The following is a 22,507-nucleotide window of genomic DNA, read 5'->3' as shown; positions in this document are numbered from 1 at the left end:
CCCCAAACCCCCGCAGCCCCTGGCAACCTCTGCTTTACTTTCTATCTCTTTGAATTTGGCAACTCTAGGAATCTCAGATAAATGGAATCATATAATGTGTTTCCTTTTGTATGTGACTTATTTCACATAGCATGTTTTCAAGGCTCATTCCTGGTATAGACTATGTGCAAATGGCATTCCTTTCTAAGGTTGAATAGTATTCCATTATATGTAGACACTATCTAACAGAGAATGGGCTCACTGCCATACATGAATAGATACCCATGCTGGCGCTGGCTTTTTTTTATTTTTTATTTTTTATTTTTTATTTTTTATTTTTTATTTTTATTTTTTTTGCATCAGGGTCTTTCTCTGTTGCTCAGGCTGGAATGCGATGGCACGATCTCAGCTCACAGCAACCTCCACCTCCAAGGGTTTAAGGGATTCATTCTTGTGCCTCGGCCTCCCGAGTAACTGGAACTACAGGGGCACACCATCATGCCTGGGGAATTTTTATATTTTTAGTAGAGACAAGGTTTCGCCGTGTTAACCAGGCTGGTCTCAAACTCCTGATCTCAAGTGATCCACTTGCCTCAGCCTCCCAAAGTGCTGGGATTACGGGCATGAGCCACCGGGCCTGGCCTGATTTACAATATTTGAAATCAAATCCATCCTCAGTGTTTCCCCAAGGGGATCAGAGCAGGGCACCCAGGAATATGCTTTCTTTAGGTGTGCTGCAGAAGCTTAGCTACCTACACTACGCTGTCTCCTGTTGCATGTAAAACCAGAAACAACTGAAATGGTCAACAACATGAGATGGCTGGGGAGTCTTTGTCCATTCATATGAGCTTTTTTTTTTTTTTTTTTTTTTTTTTTTTTCTGAGATGGAGTCTTGCTCTCTCGTCCAGGCTGGAGTGCAGTGGTACAATCTCGGCTCACCACAACCTCCGCCTCCCAGGTTCAAGCCATTCTCCTGCCTCAGCCTCCTGAGTAGCTAGGACTACAGGCATGCACCACCACACCCGGCTTATAGTAGCTTTTACCAATACGTAATGTTCTTGAAGATTTTTCAGAGAGAGATCCAAGATGGCTGATCACTAGCAGCTCGGGATTGTAGCTCCCAGTGAAAATGCAAAGAACGAGAGGACGCCACACCTTCACATGAATTCTTGTTGCTCACGCATCAGGAGATTCCCAGCGGAGGAGCCCCACGGGTTGCCAGCGTGACTCTTGTGACCGGCGAGGCGGTTTTGCCGGTGCCTCAGAATGTCAGTTCTTGGTGCAGAGTCAGAAAAGCACCATCAATCTTAACACCGCTGGTTTAGTCGGTGCAGTGGGTTGCTCAGATTTCGGCGCTGAGAATCAATAAGTTGGACGTCCACTCAGAAACCCAATTACAAAGACGGTAATTATAAAGACCACAGATGGATAAATCTACAACGAAGGGAAGAAAACAGTCAAAAAAGACTGAGAATACCCAAGATCAAAACGCCTCTTCCTCAGCAGGGGATCCCAGTTCCTCATCAGCAACGAAACAAGGCTTGATGGAGAACGAGTGTGTTCCAATTACAGAAGCAGGCTTCAAAACGTGGATAATAAGAAACTTCTGTGAATTAAAAGAACTTGTTCTAACACAATCTAAAGAAACTAAGAACTTTGAAAAAAGGTTTGACGAAATGTTAACAAGAATACAAAATTTAGAGAGGAAAATAAGTGAATTGATGGAGCTGAAAAACACAATACGAGAACTACGTGAAGTATGCACAAGTTTTAACAGCCGAATTGATCAAGCAGAAGAAAGGATATTAGAGGTCGAAGACCAACTCAATGAAATAAAACGAGAAGACAAGATTAGAGAAAAAAGGATAAAAAGGAACAAGCAAAGTCTCCAAGAAATATGGGACTATGTGAAAAGACCTAACCTACGTTTGATAGGTGTACCTGAATGTGACGAAGAGAATGAATCCAAGCTGGAAAATATGCTTCAGGATATTATTCAGGAAAATTTTCCCAACTTAGTAAGGCAGGATAATATTCAACTCCAGGTAATACAGAGAACACCACAAAGATATTCCTCAAGAAGAGCAACTCCAAGGCACATAATCGTCAGATACACCAGGGTTGAAATGAAGGAGAAAATACTAAGGGCAGCCAGAGAGAAAGGTCAGGTTACCCACAAAGGGAAGCCTATCAGACTTACAGCAGATCTCTCAGCAGAAACCCTACAAGCCAGAAGAGAGTGGGAACCAATATTCAACATCCTTAAAGAAAAGAACTTTCAACCAAGAATTTCACATCCAGCCAAACTAAGCTTTATAAGTGAAGGAAAAATAAAGTTTTTTGTGAACAAGAAAGCACTCAGAGAATTCATCACCACCAGGCCTGCTTTACAAGAGCTTCTGAAAGAACCACTACACATAGAAAGGAACAAACAGTATCAGCCTTTCTAAAAAATACCAAAAAGTAAAGAACATCAATATAATGAAGAATTTACATCAACTAATGGGCAAAATAGCCAGCTAATATTAAATCGCAGTATTAAACTCACATATATCATTATTAATTCTAAATTTAAATTGACTAAATTCCCCAATTCAAAGACAGACAGGCAATTTGGACAAAAAACTAAAACTGTATGCTGCATCCAGACCCATCTCACATTCAAGGATACACAAAGACTCAAAACAAGGGATGGAGAGAGACTTACCAACCAACCAGAGAGCAAAAATAAATAAATAAAAAGCAGAAGTTACAATTTTTGGCTCTGATAAAATAGTATTTAAAGCAACAAAGATCAAAAGAAGCAAAGAAGGACATTATATAATGATAAAAGAATCAATGCAACAACAAGAAGAGTTAAAGGTCCTAAATATATACGCACCCAATACAGGAATACCCAGACATACAAGACTTATAAAGAGACTTAGACTCCCACACAATAATAGTGGGAGACTTCAACATTAATATTAGACAGATCAATGAGACAGAAAATTAACAACTCTGTCCAGGACTTGAACTCAGATCTGGAACAAGTGGACGTAATTAACATTTATAGAGCTCTCCACTTTACACAAAATCTACACTCTTATCAGTACCACATCATATCAACTTAGAAGTTTAAACGAAATGTTGGTTGACTCCTTGTTTGTTACTCTCTTCCCTCATTTTCTTTCATGTCTCCATTATTAAGGACAATTATAGGCATACCCATATTTAGACTGCATTCTAGCCCGGGCAACAAAGCAATACCCCCATTCTCTCTCCCTCTTCCTCTTTCTCTTTCTTCCTCTTCTTTATTCTTTTTCTTATTATTCTTTTTCTCTTAAAAAAAAAAAGATTTTTCAGTGAGATGGGCAAAATCTCATGATATCATATTGAATACAAAAAAAAGATGACAAAAGACATATATAATGTCATATATTTGTAATACATCTTAATACATCACTCTCCTGCATCTATGTGTGTATATATACATATATATGCAGGAAATTATAGTGCATTGTCATGAGATACATGTATATATATATAAAAGCAGGAAAGAGATGTATTAAGTATAGTTTGTCTCTGGGAGATGGGGTGAGCAATAGTTTTTGTCTTTTCTAAATTTTTCATGTTTTTTTTTTTTTTCACAGTAAGCATACATTATTGGCATAATCAGAGGAGAGCAGTATGCATGTGAAAACTGAATGTAACAGGTCGGTGTGCACGCGTACATCCAGCACTACTCCATCTGGCCAGAGATGTCGTGTCATCTCCTTTCCTTCATCTCTCGGTGGTGACTCATGTCAGAACCATGAGGATCCCATGAAAGAGCCAAAAAGAGTCCTCAGAAAATATCTACTCCCTGATTGTCTGCATGACCTAGTGACAGGAAAGAAAGGGAGAAGTCTTGTTACCATATTAGCGAGAGTAGCTGTGCAGACACTTGCAGGGAAAAACTCTATTATGACATTATTTTTAAAAACAGGCTTTTCTGGCCCAGTGCAGTGGCTCATGCCTGTAATTTCAGCACTTTGGGAGGCCGAGGAGGGTGGATCACAAGGTCAGGAGATCAAGACCATCCCGGCCAACATGATGAAACCCCATCTCTACTAAAATACAAAAAAATTAGCCGGGCATGGTGGTGCATGCCTGTAGTCCCAGCTACTCAGGAGGCTGAGGCAGGGGAATGGCTTGAACCTGGGCGGTAGAGGATCCTGTGAGCCGAGATCATGCCACTGCACTACAGCCTGGTGACAGAGCAAGACTCCGTCTCAGAGAAAACAAAACAGGCTTTTCTGTGCTTAATCTGTTTTGTAAATGATCTTCTCTCTGCCCCTTCCCATCTCACAAAAAAAGAAGACTTTTGTGTGTGTGTGTTAATGGTAATTCTGTTGGTAAGGCTGGGTCCTATTGCCTGGCCACAAAGGGGAACCCATTTAAGACCTCCATCCCTTGTGGTTCCATAGCATGGGGATGCATAGGAGGGCAGTCAACACACAGTCCAGGAAAGGAATCTCGTGTTCCTACTCAGCTACTGGTTCATTTGGATTAAAAAACATCATGGGAGGCCGGGCGAGGTGGCTCACACTTGTAATCCCAGCACTTTGGAAGGCAGAGGTGGGCGGATCACAAGGTCAGGAGTTTGAGACCAGCCTTGCCAATATGGTGAAATCCCATCTCTACTAAAAATATAAAAAATTAGCCAAGTGTGGTGGCGTGTGTCTGTTGTCCCAGTTACTCCAGAGGCTGAGGCAGGGGAATCACTTGATCCAGGGGAGTGGAGGTTGCAGTGAGCTGAGATCATGCCACTGCATTCCAGCCTGGGTGACAGAGTGAGGCTCTGTCTCAAAACAAACAACAGCCGGGCGCGGTGGCTCAAGCCTGTAATCCCAGCACTTTGGGAGGCCGAGGCGGGTGGATCTCGAGGTCGAGAGATCGAGACCATCCTGGTCAACATGGTGAAACCCCGTCTCTACTAAAAATACAAAAAATTAGCTGGGCATGGTGGCACGTGCCTGTAATCTCAGCTACTCAGGAGGCTGAGGCAGGAGAATTGCCTGAACCCAGGAGGCGGAGGTTGCGGTGAGCCGAGATCGTGCCATTGCACTCCAGCCTGGGTAACAAGAGCGAAACTCCGTCTCAAAAAAAAAACAAAAAAAAAACAAACGAACAACAACAACAATAACAAAAAACATCATGAGCAGACAGGCTGGCAAAGTTGCTGTGTTCTCTTTGGATTCAATAGCCATATAGTTTAATTTTATGTATTTACTTATGCATATTACTTCATTAGAACAGGCTTCAAAGATGGTATACTAGCATTTGTTTGTTTTTATTTGTTACATTTACAAATATTGGCTTATCAAATTTTATACTGTAGCAAGATATTAAAAATAAACCAGAAGAAAAGGAGGCCAGGGGAAATTAGCGCATAAAACGCCTGCTGTAAGGCCCTGCAGATGACCAAGGTTGGATGGGAAACTCAGCTGGGAGCTTCCTAGTGGTTAATGAGGATCCCAGACAGAGGGTCACCTTAGAGCTGATTCAGTGAGGAGAGGACCATGAAGCAAGCACCTTGATGGACTCTAACCATCTCACAGCACAGTCAACCAGTCATCAAAAACCCACCCAGAGGCCAACAACAGCCATGTGCAGACACAGTCGCCTGGGGTAGCCGGAGAGGACAGAGACATGTTCCAGCTGCCAGCTTCACTGCTGCTGTCTTCCGAGAAAGCCAGGAGTCAATGCTAGGAACTCAACAGTGCCCAGAGAACAGCAAACCGGGGCTGGGTCTTAAAAAGCCCTTGTCCAACTTTATAAAGTCTAAATGAGTTTTGGTTTTATCCTAAAATGTTGGTAAAATTCCTTAGCCCCGCATGCAAGGCCACCACAAGGCAGTACCAGCGAACGTCTATAGCCTTGGTTCCATTTCATCACCGTCATTTCACCGTTCCATTTCACCACCGTGATCCTCCATATCACTGTCATTCCAGTTGAACACTGGCCTTAGGCTCCCCGTGCCTGCTCTGTGGCACGTCTTTGCACAACTCTTTCCTTTAACCTACTATCACCTCGAGAATGATTTCCTTTCACCCACAATAATCTCCAGATGGGGTCCTCTGGGGCCCAAGGGAAGCCCTACCTAGAAGAGAATGTTAGGGCATTCACAAGGATCTCTTTCACTGATAAGAAAACCAAAGCCCTTTGTGAGGTAGCTAATTCGTTTCTCTTCTATTTCTGTTTTCTCTTCCAGGAGGACAGCACCTTGTACTCTCACCTCCTGCAGTTAAGTGTGGCCATGTGACTGAATTCTGGCCAATAGAATGTGAAAGAAAAGAAAGAAGACGATTCACCTCCCCAAGAAGGTGAATCCGCACTGCTGTGTCCCTTCTGTCAACTTGAATGAAAAAAATGGGAATGGAAACCACTTGTTGAAGACGGGAGGGCTAAAAGATGGAAAGAGACTGGAGCCCTGAGTCACTACCTGGAGGAAAACCACCCAACCATCAGGAATTTTGATTACACATTTGGGAGTTTTTGGGTTACAGCAGCTACTTTAACTAAAATACCCCAAGACAAGAGCTATTATTACACAAATTGGTTAAGTTACCTTCTTGTATGTTTGGATCCTCTCTCTTCGATTAGACTGCAGGTTCCTTTGAAACACATCTATTTAAAATTCTCATATCCCCAGAAAACCTAGCAAAGAGTGTGCACAGAGTGAGCCTTCGGTAAATGCTGAGTAAATAAACTCCTAATTAATGAAACTGGGTCTCTGAAGTTTGTTCTGAACAGCACTTAGTACAGGCTTTTGTGCTGTTGGTCACTTTTCATAAACATTCTTGCTGTTAAGGAACCTGACTCATAGAGAGCAGAATTCCAGGAGAAACAAATAGAAGAGATATGTCCAAAAGTCCGGTTAAAATTTCACTGAGAGATATTTATCCCTTTAATCCTGGAAGTTGTTGTATGTAATGGAAGGTTCAGTAGAATGAAAACAGGACTGTGAGCTAGAAAGAGACTTGGGGTCTCTTGGCCGACTCTGCCACAAATTGTGTTACCTTCAATTTCTGCATCTGTAAAATGAAGTCAGTGGTCTCCAAAATGAAAACTTCACTAATGACAAATCAGCTAGGATTTGCTTATATAGAGATAGGTTCTCCATGTGATTGTGATGCACAAATCAGATTTGGAAACCACCTGGCTATGTGATCTCATCCTATGAGTCTATCATTTTCAACATGGAAAAATAAATTTGTTTTGCTGACCGAAGGCTTTGTAACTTAGAACTGGAAAGAGACATAGAATTGAATAACCCATCTCTATGGGGTAAAAAAATGAAACACATTTAGTTAGTCCAAAGATAAAATGGAAAAATAAATATGTTTTAAAATGATTTGTTAGAGAAAATATTTTCTTTGACAGGATATTAGAGAATTTGTCAAGAGTTATTAAACAGGAGAGTCAAAGGTTTCATTGCAGGAACTTAATAAATATTTGTTTATTAGCTGATTAATGTGCTAATCCAAGCAGAGGAGGAATTCTGCCTTTGTTTTAAAGTCAGGATTTCTAATTGCCCTTTCAGGATAAAAATATTCTCCGTGTTCAGCTAAGCAACCTAAACTGACTGTTCCATTATTCAAACAAACACCAAAAAGGATTTAATGTATCCTATGGCAACCAAAGATAAAACTCCCAGGTCAGGCTTCTTTCAGGCAGATATTAATGGTTACTTTTAGTTATCAAAAAATATTGCATAATTCATGTGCTGTGCTTGACAAAGTAGATCTAAACTCTGGGGCCCTGAGGAATTTCAGGCAGAATTCCTTACTCTTTGAGAGTGTCTTCGTTCCCCACCCTGGGTGCTTATCATGCCTCTGAGTGAAACCCAAATGATAATAATGGCAGGGCTTTTCAAAAAAGCAGTGATCCAAGGTCCTTTTGAAGTGCAACAATCAGAACTATTGATTCTGAAACTGAGCAATTTCCAGCGGTACCAAAGAATTGGTATATTATAGTAATTAGAATATGTCTTCTATTCAGCACATTCCAGATCCCTCTCTATTCAAACATGCTCAACATGTATTTTTATTCAACATATTCAAAACATTCATTCTTCAAAAAGTGCTTCCCCCATTAGTCAGCCCCCTGCAAGTCAGTTGCTCCCACCTTTATTCCACTGATACGGAGGTCCTGTGAACGCTGTTTGCTTTGTTAAGATGCTGTCATTTGAACCACACACTCACATTTCATGCAAATCTGAATTATGCAAATTTTCAATAATGCTATGTAAAATAGCAATAAAATACTGCTGGAGATTGCTCAATTTCAGAATGAATAACATTTGAAATAGTGCAAATTCCTCCAAATTTGCATGATTTATCCAGAATGGCATAACAAATCCAGAGCACAGCCAGTGAAATTTACACCGTGTTTAGACCTGGGCTGGTGGCTGCACCAACATTACGGTAAACAGAAACCTCCACAGGGAAACTGCCATGGGCACTGGCCTGTGTGACGAGGAGTTGTACCGTGAAGCAGAGCAGACGTTCTCCTGAGTGATTTTTGTGACTATAGGGCTGGTTTTTTTTTAAATTAATTGAATTAATAATTTAACATCTTTTCTATCCTATGAAATATCATGTAAGCTATTATACAATAGTGGCACTGAAAATATGCTGTAAATTATACTTCATTCAGTTTCCATAGGGGAATGGTTCAAGATTCCCGGCACCTCCCATAACAAAATCTGCAGATGTTCAAGTAACTGAAACACCATGGCCTAGGATTTGCATAGAACCTACTCACATCTTCCTGTACAGGTTTTTTTTTTTTTTTTTTTTTTTTTTTTTTGACAGAATCTCGCTTTGTTGCCCAGGCTGGAGTGTGAAGTCTCAGCTCACTGCAACCTCCGCCTCCCATGTTCAAGGGATTCTCCTGCCTCAGCATCCCGAGTAGCTGGGATTACAGGCACCCAACACCACACCCAGCTATTTTTTTTTTTTTTTTTTTTTAAGTAGAGATGGGTTTCACCGTGTTAGCCGGACTGGTCTTGAACTTCTGAACTCAAGTGATCCACCCACCTTGGCCTTCCAAAAATGCTGGAGTTACAGGCGTGAGCCACTGCACCTGGCCCCTTCCCACATACTTTAAATCACCTCTAAATTAATTATAATACCTAATTCAATATAAATCCTAGGTAAATAGGTGTTATACTGTTTGGTTTAGGGAATAATGGCAAGAAAAAGTCTGTACATGTTCAGTACAGACAAAACCATCTTTTTTTTGTTTGCTTTTTAAATACCTTCCATCCAATGGTTAGTTGATTCTGAGAATGTGAAAGCCCTGGATACCGAGGGGCAACTGTAGTATGAAGGGACATTAGATGTGCTAGATGAAGAAGGCCTGTCACTGGCCGTGAGCCACAGTGCCATTAATTTAGGAGAAAGACTGCAAAATAATAAAAGAGATTGTGCTAGGACTTTTTCTGAAGCATCTTTAAAGCAAATGTGCCACGAATACAGACTTCCGCACTCTGAGAACATATTCCCTTTCTGTCTTGTGATTCTCTACAGGAAAATTAGACTTAGATTAGGCACGTTTTGGATGATGTTGTTCTTCAGGAGTAGTTACCTTTAAACTATTTTCATGTGAATATCGTGCATGTGCTTCCGAGATTGTAATCTCCTCAGAAGGAAGCAGAAACCATCTGTTGTTGTTATATCCTGAACTCCAGTTAGCTAATGACAACAATAGTGACATTGTGACGGTAGTTTCCTCTTCGCAAAGTGCTTCTGTCTCAGTTCACCCTGTGACAACATTGCAAGGTGAGTTTTCTTGGCTTCTACATTTGACAGGCCAGGACCCAGAAGCGTAGAAAGAGTCATTGATTTTTCTGGGGTAAAAACGAGCACCCATTCCCTAGAGCTGCTTCCCTTCTCTTGGACCTGAGGTTCCCCCGGGAGGGTCTTGGCTGGCAGCCCGTGGCAACCAAGCTTCTTTGTTCAGTGTGAGACACACCAGAATCGGACACAGGTCAAGGGTGTGCAAGTGTGTTTAGAGAAAGAAGGCCTTCCTTCTTACCCATCGCATAAATGAGTTTAAAGGAATCCTCAAACCACAGATGCTCTAGTGTGTTTCTAGGTCCACCCTCCACCCCCACTTGCCCTCAGTGGTATGCACACTTGTTCTGAGGTTGGGGAAGGAGACTTCAGGAGGCCCCGTGACTTGCCCTAGTTCACTCAGACAGTTGGTAGAAGAGCCAGGCCTAGAACTGGTTCTCTGCCTTCTCCCGTCTTGGGACATGGCTAGCATGCCCTGGTTCCCTGGTTATCCTTCAGATGGGTGGGCCAGACTGCAGGTCGGAACTCAGATAAGGCATCTGGGGGACACATAGAGAGGCCTTTGTCAAGAGCAGTGAAGCCTGAGAAACAGAATGAAATCTTTGGACGTTGTGGCTGCAGAAAGAGGTGATGTAATCGACTTCTGCTGGAACCCAGGAAAGGAAGCTGGGAGCGGGCGATGTCATATTGTCGGGGCAGGTGGCGTCTGGCACCCAGGCCGCAGACACTGGGCCCCATTTTTGGGAACAGGCCTTCTGCCCCTGGGACAGTGTCCAGCACTAAAAAAGTCAGAAGGTCACCCCCACAGGGACTGGAGTGGTTGGCAAGAGACATAAATGGATATTCAAGTTTAAGAATTTAGGGCCGGAACCTCATGATTATGTCAAAGACGGGGCTCAGGGGGGAGGGGCAAGGCAACAGAACAGGGTGTCAGTGTATTGGGCCAACCTCGGTAGGCCCATGGACAGGGTTGGTCCAGAGGTGAGATGGGGGTTGAGCCTGCAGATTGGAGATAGTTAAGGGGGCTGGTACAGGGACAAAGGTGAAGGCTGCTGACCAGGCAGAACTTTGCACTGCCTTTCAGCCAGTGCTCTTTTCTGTTAAATGTTTATCTATTAGAAATTCAGCACGATTAAGACTTTTCGCCCTCATACCCTATGAAAAAGGAAGGGTAAAGAGACACAAGGTTCTGACTTGCTCCTGCCAATTTGGGGAAAGCAGTTGTATTTACCCAGATTTGGCAATCCCATATTGGATAGCTCAAGCAAAGGAAAGTCACAGCCCATGGCCAAGCTCCCAGTTCTTCATAAATACCAGGAAAATGGGCTTTTAAAAAGTGTTACGTAAGTCATCCTACTGAGAAGTCAGGTAGGGAGTGCAACGTGCGATTCAGGCAGTAAGGCAGTTGCCCCTAGACTCGTGGAGGAGAGAGGGAGATGGAGGCTCGTGTTGGAGGCAGGATAGACAGGGGAGGAGCACCAGTCTGCCAGTCAGAAAACCTGGTTGACTCTGCCCTCCCACTGCTCTGGGCAATGTCCTCATCTATAACCTGGGGATTACACATCCCAGAGAGGAATAAGGAGTAAATGCAGTTGTATCTTTGCAAGTGCATTGAAAGAATTGCAGAGAATCATTCTCCTTTAATTTGCATCCACCACCCCTTTCCTCTTCCTTGGCTATTCGGATATTCTTGGCTGAGCCGAGGAATGAATACCCAGCTTGATCAGGCAGGTGTGGACTGAGGCCGGTGACCAACCTCACTGTCCCTCAGGAGCTTGGTGGCTGGTCCTTCTAGCAATCACTCACCTGTGTCTAATCCCACATGGACCTTCTTAGAGAGAGGCTAGCATTCTGCTGAGTGTCCAGGCACTGAAATGATCACGATCAAGTCATATCCAACGAACTCCTTTTTTTTCTGTAGAAAATACTATATTATAGAGTTGCACATGATCTTGCTGTAAAAGGGAGGTGAAAAACAGACTGATTAAGAACATAGCTTGCTGATTGAATATTTCTTCAGAGTTGATTAATATCAATGTGCTAGCCAGAGGGAAATCATCAGGTCTCTGTTCTTGGCCCTGGGCAAACTGACAATGTCATGAGTAATGCAGAGAAAGCAGAGACAGCATGCCGATCGGATCTGCAAATGTGGGAAGAATGCTTACAACCAAATAACAACTACTAACTAAATAGATGATAAGCACAACCAAATAAATGCCCATAAGATACTATTAATGAATTTCCCCCCTGGAGGTAGACTAGAATCAAAGGGGAAACATATTTTTAAAATATTCATGCCTTCTAATTTAGTTTGATTTCCCTTGGAATTAAAAAAAAGAAAAGAAAAGAAAAAAAGAGAGAAACATCACATGACCAGGATCCTTTCCCAGGGATTCTGATTGAGTACGGGGCCAATCTATGTGAAAATCATTTTAGAAGCGGGTAAAGGCAAAACAAAACCAGGACGCAAAGTGGCAGACACTTCATGAAACTAAGTGTATAAAAATACACATGCAAAACAAAGATGGTAAGAAAATGTAAGAAACTGTTAACTGCGCTTAACTCAGGATTAGCAAACAGACTGATAATAAGTGACTTTATTTTCACTGTCTTTTCCATATAAGTCTTCTATCATCATAATGTATTGCTTTTTAATCAAGGGGGAAGCATTGATTTTTTAAAAAAAGATGTTGGAGTTGACTGACTACTTTGTGTGAGCCAACTGTATAATGTTGGCTACTAAAAATTTATCGGAATCATAGGCTGCCTGTCCATGAACATGGTAGCTACTTAAGATCACTAATCACACCATGGGCTTTGTGCTGGGCAGAACTCACTGGAGCTGTGTTTGACTCTGGGCCCCACATGGACAGGGATATCATCCCCCAGGAAATGAAGGGTCTGCAACGCATCATGAGTCAAGAGCAAGAGCCTCGTTTAGAAAAGAGGAGACAGGGGTCTATGGCAACCGTCTCTCTATACCTGAAGTACTTTACTAGAGAAGAAGGGGCAGGCATCCCCAAAAGCCATTCATCAGCAAGAACATGTTGGCCCAACCTCAGAAAGAGCCTAAAAGAATGAAATGGTGCAGCAGCGGGGAAGACTGCCTCCAAATGCATGAGGTTCACATTATGCAAAGTGTCAGTGCTTGCTCTGAAACTTTATGGATTTGGTAGAAAAAACTTCTGTGCCCTATTTATTCATAAATTTATTGAGATGTTCATTTATTCAATAAATATTTATTGAGAAAATTGTGAGTTGCAAGAAAGTTGGAGGAAGTGCCTTTCAAAAGTTCTTTCTGATCAAATCATGCTTCTGCTTAGTTCAAAGGAAGTGTTGGGGCTCTTACATTGGGTTGACTGAAGTAAGGAAAATCAAGCTTTTAGAGAATTAAAGTTAGTTTTATTCAGAAGTCTGACTCGGGACTGTGGACTGAGGACTACAGCCTGGGAGGAGTTTTTCAGAGAGCTCAGACTCCTTTCAAGCAGTGTTTTTATTCATAGTTTATGCAAAATCACATCAAACTTGTTTGGAAGTTACGGTAAAGCAGAAACACATCAGGGTTTGGATGTAAGAGTGCGTCTGATTATAGGCCACAGAGGCGTAATCATGAGCCATACCAGATGTTACCTGATGTCTAGGAAAAGGCGAAGACTAGGGTCACTTACCTTTCCTGGAATACGGTGACTCAGGCAAGAGATGTGGGAGCCACGTGCTCTATCCTGCTGTGTCTTCAAAGCATCACTCCGGAGACTGCACACCACCAGAGTCAGGGGCTTTCTGAAATTATGCTGGCCAGCAAATTGAGAAAACGCAGCTTCTTACATTTGCTACTCTGTCTCACAACTATATTTGTTCCACAAAGTTTTATTAGGTGCTAATTACCCAAGGAATAGTTACCAGCGGGCACTGTGAATTTAAGATGCACGGATTCCAAGCCTGCAAGGCTAAGGCCTTTGGTTACAGGAAACTCTGAGCCGGCCTAAGAATCCAGGCCCAATTCCAGATGGCATCATTCTGCTCGACTGATCAGGCCAGGGAGCAAGACGCCCAAGCAGGAGGTGAGCAGCCTTGAGAGAGCCACTGAGAGGGGCTAAGGCCAGGAGACGGGGCGAGGGCACCGAGAAAACAACCCGGACAAGGCCAGAAAACAGCTGACTCTTAACCTGGAGTGAGTGGAAATAGAGACAATGAAAATGCTGGGAAAACGGTCAGATTTTCTCACAGAGCGCCCCGCCCCCTCCCTGCCTTCCCACCCTCCCCATTATCTGGCCTGCACTGCAGCCTCGACCCCATATCTCCACTCTGCCACTGCAAAGACCTGATAGTTTATGCAAAATCTGGCATGTCTGGCATTGTTTGAGGCTCAGGATAGAAAGGGCATCTTGGCTGGGCGTGGCGGCTCACACTTGTAATCCCAGCACTTTGGAAGGCTGGGGTGGGTGGATCACAAGGTCGGGAGTTCGAGACCAGCCTGACCAACATGGTGAAACCCTGTCTCTACTAAAAATATAAAAATACAAAAATTAACCTCCCACCAGGGCCCACCTCCAACACTGGGGATCACATTTTAACATGAGACTTGGTGGGGCCAAACAAACCATATCCAAACCATGGCATGCTCCCTTACTCAAAGCCCATCCTCGCTGCCATCTCTCTGAGAGTGAAAGGCCGACAGCCTTCCAACGTCCTGCAAGGCCCATGGTCTGTGCACTTGCCTCCATGCTGCACCTCCCCAGCCTCCCCTCCTGCTGCCCCCACCCCACTTGCTCCCTCTGTTCCAGCCATATTGACTGCCTTGCTGGTTCTCAGCTGCTCTGGGCATGCGCCAACCTCAGGACCTTCATGATTGCTGCTCCTCTGCCTGGAAAACACTTCCCCAGGTACCCCCATGGCTTCCTACGGCTTCCTCCTCCCTCCTCCCTCCTCTCTCCTCCCTCCTCTAGCTCTTTACTGCAATGCCATGTCTTTGGTCAGCTTGCCTCTCACCCCCTGGCCTAAAACTGGGTTCCCCTTCTCCCTTGGCACTCTTACCCTTCCTTCCTTGCTTTTTCTTCATAGTATTTGTTACAATCTGACTTAAGCACATGTTTAATACATGCCGATCTTCTGCAACCAGGATGTAGCTCCGTGAGGATCAGACTTTGTGGCTGCTTTACTTGCTGCTACATCTGGCTCCTAGAACAGTGCCTAACACACAGTAGGCATGCAGTCAGTCTGCAACGAATTAGTGAGTGAATGATAGAGAACTCGGTTCAGGAGAATGTTGAAAATAAATAACAAAAACAATAGTAATAGCAATCATACTACTTTTACATTTAAGTTACCATCTGTTCAGTTCTTTAAACTCCATCTTGGTTTAGAAAGACTCCCTTTGACTGCATCTCATTATCTATCTTCTCCCTGTCAGGTGGGGGTTTTGCAGATCAGTTATGGGTTACGTTATGTTCACCCCAAAAGATGTGAAGTCCTGGTCCGCAGTACCTCAGAATGTGACCTTCTTTGGAAATGGGCTCTTTACAGAGGTCATCGGATTAAAATGAATTCATTAGGGTGAGCTTTAATCCAGTGTCATTGAGGTCCTTATAAAAAGGGGTAATGTGGCCACAGGCAGGCCTGCATAGAGGGAGGCTGAGCTGAAGACACATGCAGCGAGGATGCGGCCGGGAAGATGCAGGCGGAGGCTGGAACTCTGCAGCCACAGCCGAGGAATTCCTGGGGCCGCTAGAAGCTGCAAGCGGCAGAGAGCAGGCTCTCCCTCACAGCCTCGGGAGGAACCAACCCACCGTGCCCACATCTGAGCTATCCCGTACTTCTGGCCGCCAGGAACGAGAGACAAAAACTTTCTGTTGTTTAAGTCTCCCAGTTCATGCTTTTCGGTTACAGTGGCCCTAGGAAATTAACACAGCTGGGAAGCTTCCTCTTCACCAGGTAGTCAGCCCGAACTTGGGTAGAAAAGAGAAACCCAGAGCTCCTGTTGCACTGATGTCGATGGATGGGATGTGGAGGTAAACTGAGGCACATGTGGCAGGATGTCGTGGGCCTGCTGGAGAAGGGCAGAGCAGCTGAGGATGCCTGGCAGGGCAGACCACGTTGGCCATGGCGGTGCCCTGTTGTGTCTGCAGATCACTCCACCATTGGGATCTCTTTGTTGTCACCTGCAAAGCGAGTTTTTGGAGTGGGTGCTGTTCTTTGGTTCTAGGGCATCCTAGGAGGTCTGGACATCTGCAGAAGGCAAGAGGAGAGAATATCTGATGAACAGTGACCATGAAAACATTTTCCAAATTATGATTAATTTGCAGAGCCCAATCCCACAATTCAAAAACTTTTCACGTTCCCCTTGACTGGTGTTGCCTCAAATGAGTGGGAAGATGAAGTCAGTGGCTTCAGGAGGGTCAGAGGACCTGAGTGGCAGCTACAAAATTAAGCTGTTACATCCAATTCAAAAGCAGAAGTGGAAAAAAAATCACGAAAATGAAGAGGTCCAAAAAAAGACATGTTTGATCTCTTAGAGAATAAAAGAGAATGCAGAGGGGCCCCGAATCATAGACAATTGGCGAACTTCTCGTCTGCCACTGCAGTCCCAGTGGAATTCTATGTCAGTTGCATAAACTGCTATAATTATTGGTTTGGCAAAAATATCCGGAGAGAAACTCTAGTGTCCTGTGGGAGATACGTCTCCGAAATACCCAGATTTGGAAATAATTAACTGCCTCCAATATCTATCCCCACAGTCTGCAATCACCTAAATGTTGCCACAGCCCAAATGTGAGTGCTCCCCTCCCCACAAAGTAGGGGCTGTGGGATGTGTGGGATGGGGGGAGATGGTGCCAGCTTAACTGGGGCAAGATACAGCTATGGTATAAGCTGGAAGCAGGGACCTTTGAGGCTATCTGTGCAACTTTCTGGTCCATTCAGGAAAGCAGAATATAATCAAATGGGAGGATTTTTCATTGATTCATTCAACAAACCTGATGGGAACTTACAACTTTCCAGGTGCTAGCCACTGGACACGTAAGACAAACATTTGCTTCGCTAAACTCACTTTACTAAGTTTCTAATTTCAGATGACAAGCTGGAAATTACAATAAGAATTGTGAAGAGGCTTTGACAGACACCTCTGTGACAGGCGAGGCTGAGGCCTGCGGTGAGGAGGAGCTGGCAGTGGGAAGATGGAGAATAAGCCCGGTCCACGCGGAGGGAACGGCAGGAGCCACGGCCCTGAGATGGGAAATTAAATGTCTGCTTCCAAAAAAGAGGGAGATACTGAGGGAAAAAAATCCACAAGTAGGACAAAGAATTAGGCATCTAGGAGGAGCCACAGACAGCAACTTGCCAATCATCATCAATTTATATTTTCTAAAGTATAGGCTGGGCATGGTGGCTCACATCTGTAATCCCTGCACTTTGGGAGGCCAAGACAGGAGGATCACTTGAGCCCAGGAGTTCCAAGACCAGCCTGTACAACATAGCAAGGCCCTCTCTCTACAAAAAAAATTAAAAATTAGCCAGGAGTGGCTAGGCATGGTGGCTGACAACTACAATCCCAGAACTTTGGGAGGCTGAGGTGGGTGGATCACCTGAGGTCAGGAGTTTGAGACCAGTATGGCCAACAAGGTAAAATCCTGTCTCTACTAAAAATGCAAAAATTAGCTGGTCATGGTGGTGGGCACCTGTAGTCCCAGCTACTCTGGAGGCTGAGGCAGTAGAATCACCTGAACCCAGGAGGCAGAGGTTGCAGTGAGCCAGGATTGCACCACTGCACTCCAGCCTGGGCAACAGAGCAAGACTCTGTCTCAAAACAAAACAAAACAATTAGCCAGGAGTGGTGGTGCATGCCTGTAGCCTCAGGTACTTGGGGAACTGAGGTGGAAGGACTGCTTGAGCCTGGGAGGTCAAGGCTGCAGTAATTCATGATTGCACCACTAAACTCCAACCTGGGTGACATAGCAAGACCCCAACTCAAAAATCTAAAAAAAAAAAGTTTAGAGATGTTCATTTCTGTCCCTAAAGTCTCACAGCAAGCCAGCGGAAGAGAGGGACTAGAATGCAGAGCTCTGAACTATTTTATATCATTACCTCCTTACCCTTTCTCTCTCCTTACTACATTCATCATGTTGTACAACAGACCTCTTGAATTATTCCTTCTGTATAACTGAAATTTTATGTCGACAAAGTATTTTCCTAAATGGTTCTTCTGTTCTTAATAGATGTTCTGCTGTTGGATTAAATTTTTCCCCTGCCAGCCAGGCGCAGTGGTGAGCCACCACCTGTAATCCCAGCACTTTGGGAGGCGGAGGCAAATGGATAACTTGAGGTCGGGAGTTCGAGACCAGCCTGGTCAACATGGTGAAATCCCATCTCTCCTAAAAATGCAAAAATTAGCTGGGTGTGTGGCAGGTGCCTGTAGTCCCAGCTACTCAGGAGGCTGAGGCAGGAGAATTGCTTGAACCCGGGAGGCGGAGGTTTGCAGTGAGCCAAGATCTCACCACTGCACTCCAGCCTGGACGACAGAGACTCAGTCTCAAAAAAAGAGAAACATTTCCTTTGTCTTATAAACTATGAAGATTTTTTCAAAAGAAATAAGCTGATTTATTTTCTATTTCACCCCAACTCTCTTCATGATACCATGCCTGCCTCACACATACACCTTCTCTTAGGGAAAATGTGCTTTATACATGCAAAATGACAAACCAAGTCCTCTCTGTAACCAAGCGGAACAACTTTAGTTTAATTCTATTCTTGTGCTTCCAAAATATTGGCACCACTGTATGTTATACAAGTGAATTGCAGATTTGGAAGGAAGGTAAGAGTTCATTTTATTTTAATGCACTCATTCATTCATTTGCTCACTCATTCAACTGGCCAGTGATCCCCTGAGGAATGCAGTGCCCAGAGCCTGACTACTTCCCTGGCGACTGCACTTTCCCACACTGCTCTGATGTTCTCTGTAAGTGTCTGTACCCTCAGTGAGACCAAGAGCTCCACGGCAAGGGCATCGATCTAGCCTGAGCACCAGAGACTCCCCAGTGCTTAGCATAGTGCCCGGCAAATGAAAAGTCCTCCGTTAGTATTTGCTGAAATCCCACGAATGGCTGAATGGATGGATGAATAAGTAAAGGTTGAATATACTCAGCTCTTAATTAGAAAAGTCACCTGTGAGAAAGTAATCTGTAGAGACGCATGCCCCAGCTTTGTCTTCAAGCACTGTCAATAGGGAGTTCAGATATCATCAAATGCTCATCCACCATGAAGGACCAATGAAGGCCAGCAACACATTTTACAGTGACCATGGTCCTCCCAACATTTTCCGAATTTTATTTCCTATTGCTGCCAGTAGGTAATACATGTGCATTATTCCAAAGTCAAAGCAAGACAACAAAATGCCCTTTGGGAAGTCTCCAGCTCCTCTACTCCCCAAGCCCCACCTCCTATCCGCCCTATGTGGAGTGACCATGGGGACTGGTTTGTCTGGAACAGTTCCAAACTATGTCTGTTGTCTTGTTATAAACATTAATAGTGACCCTGTCACTCTCAAAATTATTCCATTTGGGCAAAAAAATAATGTTTACCCTATCTATAGTTAACCACTTTCGCCACTTCCTTCGAGCTTTGCTTGATGCTGAATCAAGCAAAGAGGAGTATGGATTTCTGTTTTTCCCTCTGTCTTCCGTATTCAGCCCCTGGCTCCTCCTCTTAACAACAGGGACCCATTTTTGTAAAGATGATCCTCATCTTTTCTTTCTTTTTCCTTTTTCTTTTTCTCTTGCAGCTGCATGGCCCCCATTGTAATGACTATGGCTTATTGATCAGTCTGCTATTGATGGGCAATTGGTTATTTCCAATTGTTATTACAATCACTGCATCAGTGCTATTCGTTTACGTGTGTGGAGTTGTATTTATAGAAAAATACTCAGAAGCAGGATTGCTGGGTCTAATGCAAGTGTATCTGTAAGTTTGAAAGATATCGCCGAATCTCCCTTCATTGAGGTTGTGAGGTTCTGCAGTCCAAATACAAGATCTGAGAGGTCATCTTTTCCCGTAACTTTGCTCTTAAATGTCTCACAGACTGCATGATTTCATCCAAAATGTGAAACTGTATCCCAGAGGGGAACACCGTTGGCTTGTTCCTTTCTGCAAACTAGACTTGGCTCCCTAGACCTGGCAAAGACATGGTAGTACCTTGCTTATTTCAGTAAGATATAATTTGGTGATTTTTTTTTTTTTTTTGAGACGGAGTTTCGCTCTTGTTACCCAGGCTGGAGTGCAATGGCGCTATCTCGGCTCACCGCAACCTCCGTCTCCTGGGTTCAAGCAATTCTCCTGCCTCAGCCTCCCGAGTAGCTGGGACTACAGGCGTGCGCCACCAAGCCCAGCTAATTTTTGTATTTTTAGTAGAGACAGGGTTTCACCATGTTGACCAGAATGGTCTCGATCTCTCGACCTCGTGATCCACCCGCCTCGGCCTCCCAAAATGCTGGAATTATAGGCGTGAGCCACCACGCCTGGCCACAATTTGGTGATTTTTAAACAATGTTCTTTCTATCAGACACTTTCATCAACACTAAGAACTTCCAGTATTTTTCTTTTTTTTTAATGATTAAATTTTTCTATGAAACCACCTAACAATAGGATTGTTAACTGGTGGTGTTTCTTTAGTCTGATGCATAAAAAGGATTATTAAGAGCTGTGGAAGACTGTCCTGTCACTAGAGCTGTAGTAATTCTGCACGTAGCATTTGGCCCTGTCAATAGATCTGTGGTAATTCCGCACATAGCATTTGGTAAGTACTTACCTGATGTCATACTTTTCAAACTCTTCAGGCTGATGAGGTAAGTTGGGTGCATTGCCCACATCCTGCTGTGCTAAAGATGAAGCTACATCGTTTAACTCATTATTGAAGCATTTCTGGAGCTGTGGTCCATAGGCCACCTGTATCTAAGCCATCTGAAGTGCTTGTTAAAAGGGTAGGTTTCTGGACTGTATTTCAGAGCACCTCACTTTCTGTCTGCCAGTCTCTTCACATGTTATCATTCTGATCATTGCCACTGTTAGTCATAGTACTGAACGTCATGTGCAGGACACCACACCAATGATCTGTAGGAAACTCCTAGCTCTTCTCACTGATTTTTAGAGAGCATTGTTTTCCCTTTCTTCTCTCTTTCTCTCTTTTTCTGTCTCATTGTTTTTTTGGTTTTTTTTGAGACAGAGTCTAGCTCTGTCACCCAGACTGGAGTGCAGTGGCACAATCTTGGCTCACTGCAACCTCCACCTCACAGGTTCAAGCGATTCTCCTGTCTCAGCCTCCTAAGAAGCTGGGATTACAGGCGTGCACCAACATGCCTGGCTAATTTTTGTATTTTTAGTAGAGACGGGATTTCACCATGCTGGCCAGGCTGGTCTTGAACTCCTGACCTCATGATCCAGCCGCCTCGGCCTCCCAAAGTGCTGGGATTGCAGGCGTAAGCCGTTGCATCCGCTGTCTCACAGTTTTTTAAAGAATTTTTTATGGGCTGGCCACAATGGTTCACACCTGTAGTACTGGTGCTTTGAGAGGCCAAGGCAGGAGGATCACTTGAGGACAGGAGTTCAAGACCAGCCTGGTCAACATAGCAAGACCCCCATCTCTACAAAAAATTTAAAAATTAGCTAGATGTGGTGGTACATGCCTATATTTCCATCTACTTGGGAGGATTGCTTGTGCCTAAGAATTCGAGGCTGCGGTGAGCTATGATCCTACCATTCACTGTACTCCAGCCTAAGTGACACAGCAAGACCCTTCTTTTAAAAAATTTTTTTGGTCGGGCGCGGCGGCTCAAGCCTGTAATCCCAGCACTTTGGGAGGCCGAGGCGGGTGGATCACGAGGTCGAGAGATCGAGACCATCCTGGTCAACATGGTGAAACCCCGTCTCTACTAAAAATACAAAAAAATTGGCCGGTCATGGTGGCGCGTGCCTGTAATCCGAGCTACTCAGGAAGCTGAGGCAGGAAAATTGCCTGAGCCCAGGAGGTGGAGGTTGCGGTGAGCCGAGATCGCGCCATTGCACTCCAGCCTGGGTAACAAGAGCGAAATTCCGTCTCAAAAAAAAAAAAAAAAATTTTTTTAATGTTTTATTGCAAAAATGTTCAAACATATGTGAAAGTAGAAAGAATAGTATAATAACCTATGTATCCGTTGTCAACGTTAATAATTATTAACTCATGAATAATTTTGTTTCATCTGTATCCCTACCAATGTCCCCCTACTGCCCGGAAATCCCAGAGTTCGTATTTTCCCTCTGGAAATATTATGTAGTATGTATCTAGAATGCTTCCTGCTCCCAGAGAGCAGCAGCTGAGCCAGGGAATGAGGCCCCTCGGGCAGATGGAGGGAGGTTATCTTGGAGGAAGGATGGCCTCGCTGGGTGTCTGGTGCGTGTCCTCTGAGCTGTGTTACTCTGTGATGAGGAGCTGTGCTAGGCACATTCTAAGGTCCTCCCTGGCTCTAAAATGCAGGCTCTGTTCTGTGTCCTGAAGGGACTGTCCCTGCTTAGTTGTTATGGCTTGAATACTGCCCAGACTTTCCCCACACTTTAATAGGTTTAGCTTCTGAATTTCACCAGCATTTTGCCCTCACTCCCTATATAAGCACTTAAATTCCAAAAAGTACCCTAAAAATCCCATAGTCCTTCAGTCCTCCTCAAAATCCTGCCTGAATTGGAAG

At 44.0% G+C, this 22,507-nt stretch overlaps 1 long non-coding RNA gene across 6 annotated transcripts in view; it reads right to left on the bottom strand.

Annotated features, from left to right (window-relative positions):
* Positions 1 to 33: 33 nt before the first annotated feature.
* LOC104652327 (uncharacterized) overlaps positions 34 to 22,507 on the bottom strand; it is a 35,702-nt gene continuing 13,228 nt past the window's right edge. The window contains exons 2-4 of one of the 6 annotated variants that reach the window (XR_012516939.1): positions 14,838 to 16,028; positions 11,610 to 13,969; positions 34 to 10,342 (exon numbers count right to left, since the gene is read on the bottom strand). This is a non-coding gene — a long non-coding RNA (uncharacterized LOC104652327). Of the gene's footprint in view, positions 13,970 to 14,837; positions 16,029 to 22,507 lie in introns of all 6 variants that reach the window. The other 5 variants (XR_012516940.1, XR_012516942.1, XR_012516941.1 and 2 more) reach the window with 5 other exon arrangements.

Source organism: Saimiri boliviensis, chromosome 3 (genome assembly GCF_048565385.1).
Source record: "Saimiri boliviensis isolate mSaiBol1 chromosome 3, mSaiBol1.pri, whole genome shotgun sequence".
Taxonomy (NCBI): Eukaryota; Metazoa; Chordata; class Mammalia; order Primates; family Cebidae; genus Saimiri; species Saimiri boliviensis.
This window is presented reverse-complemented; position numbering and strand designations above follow the sequence as displayed.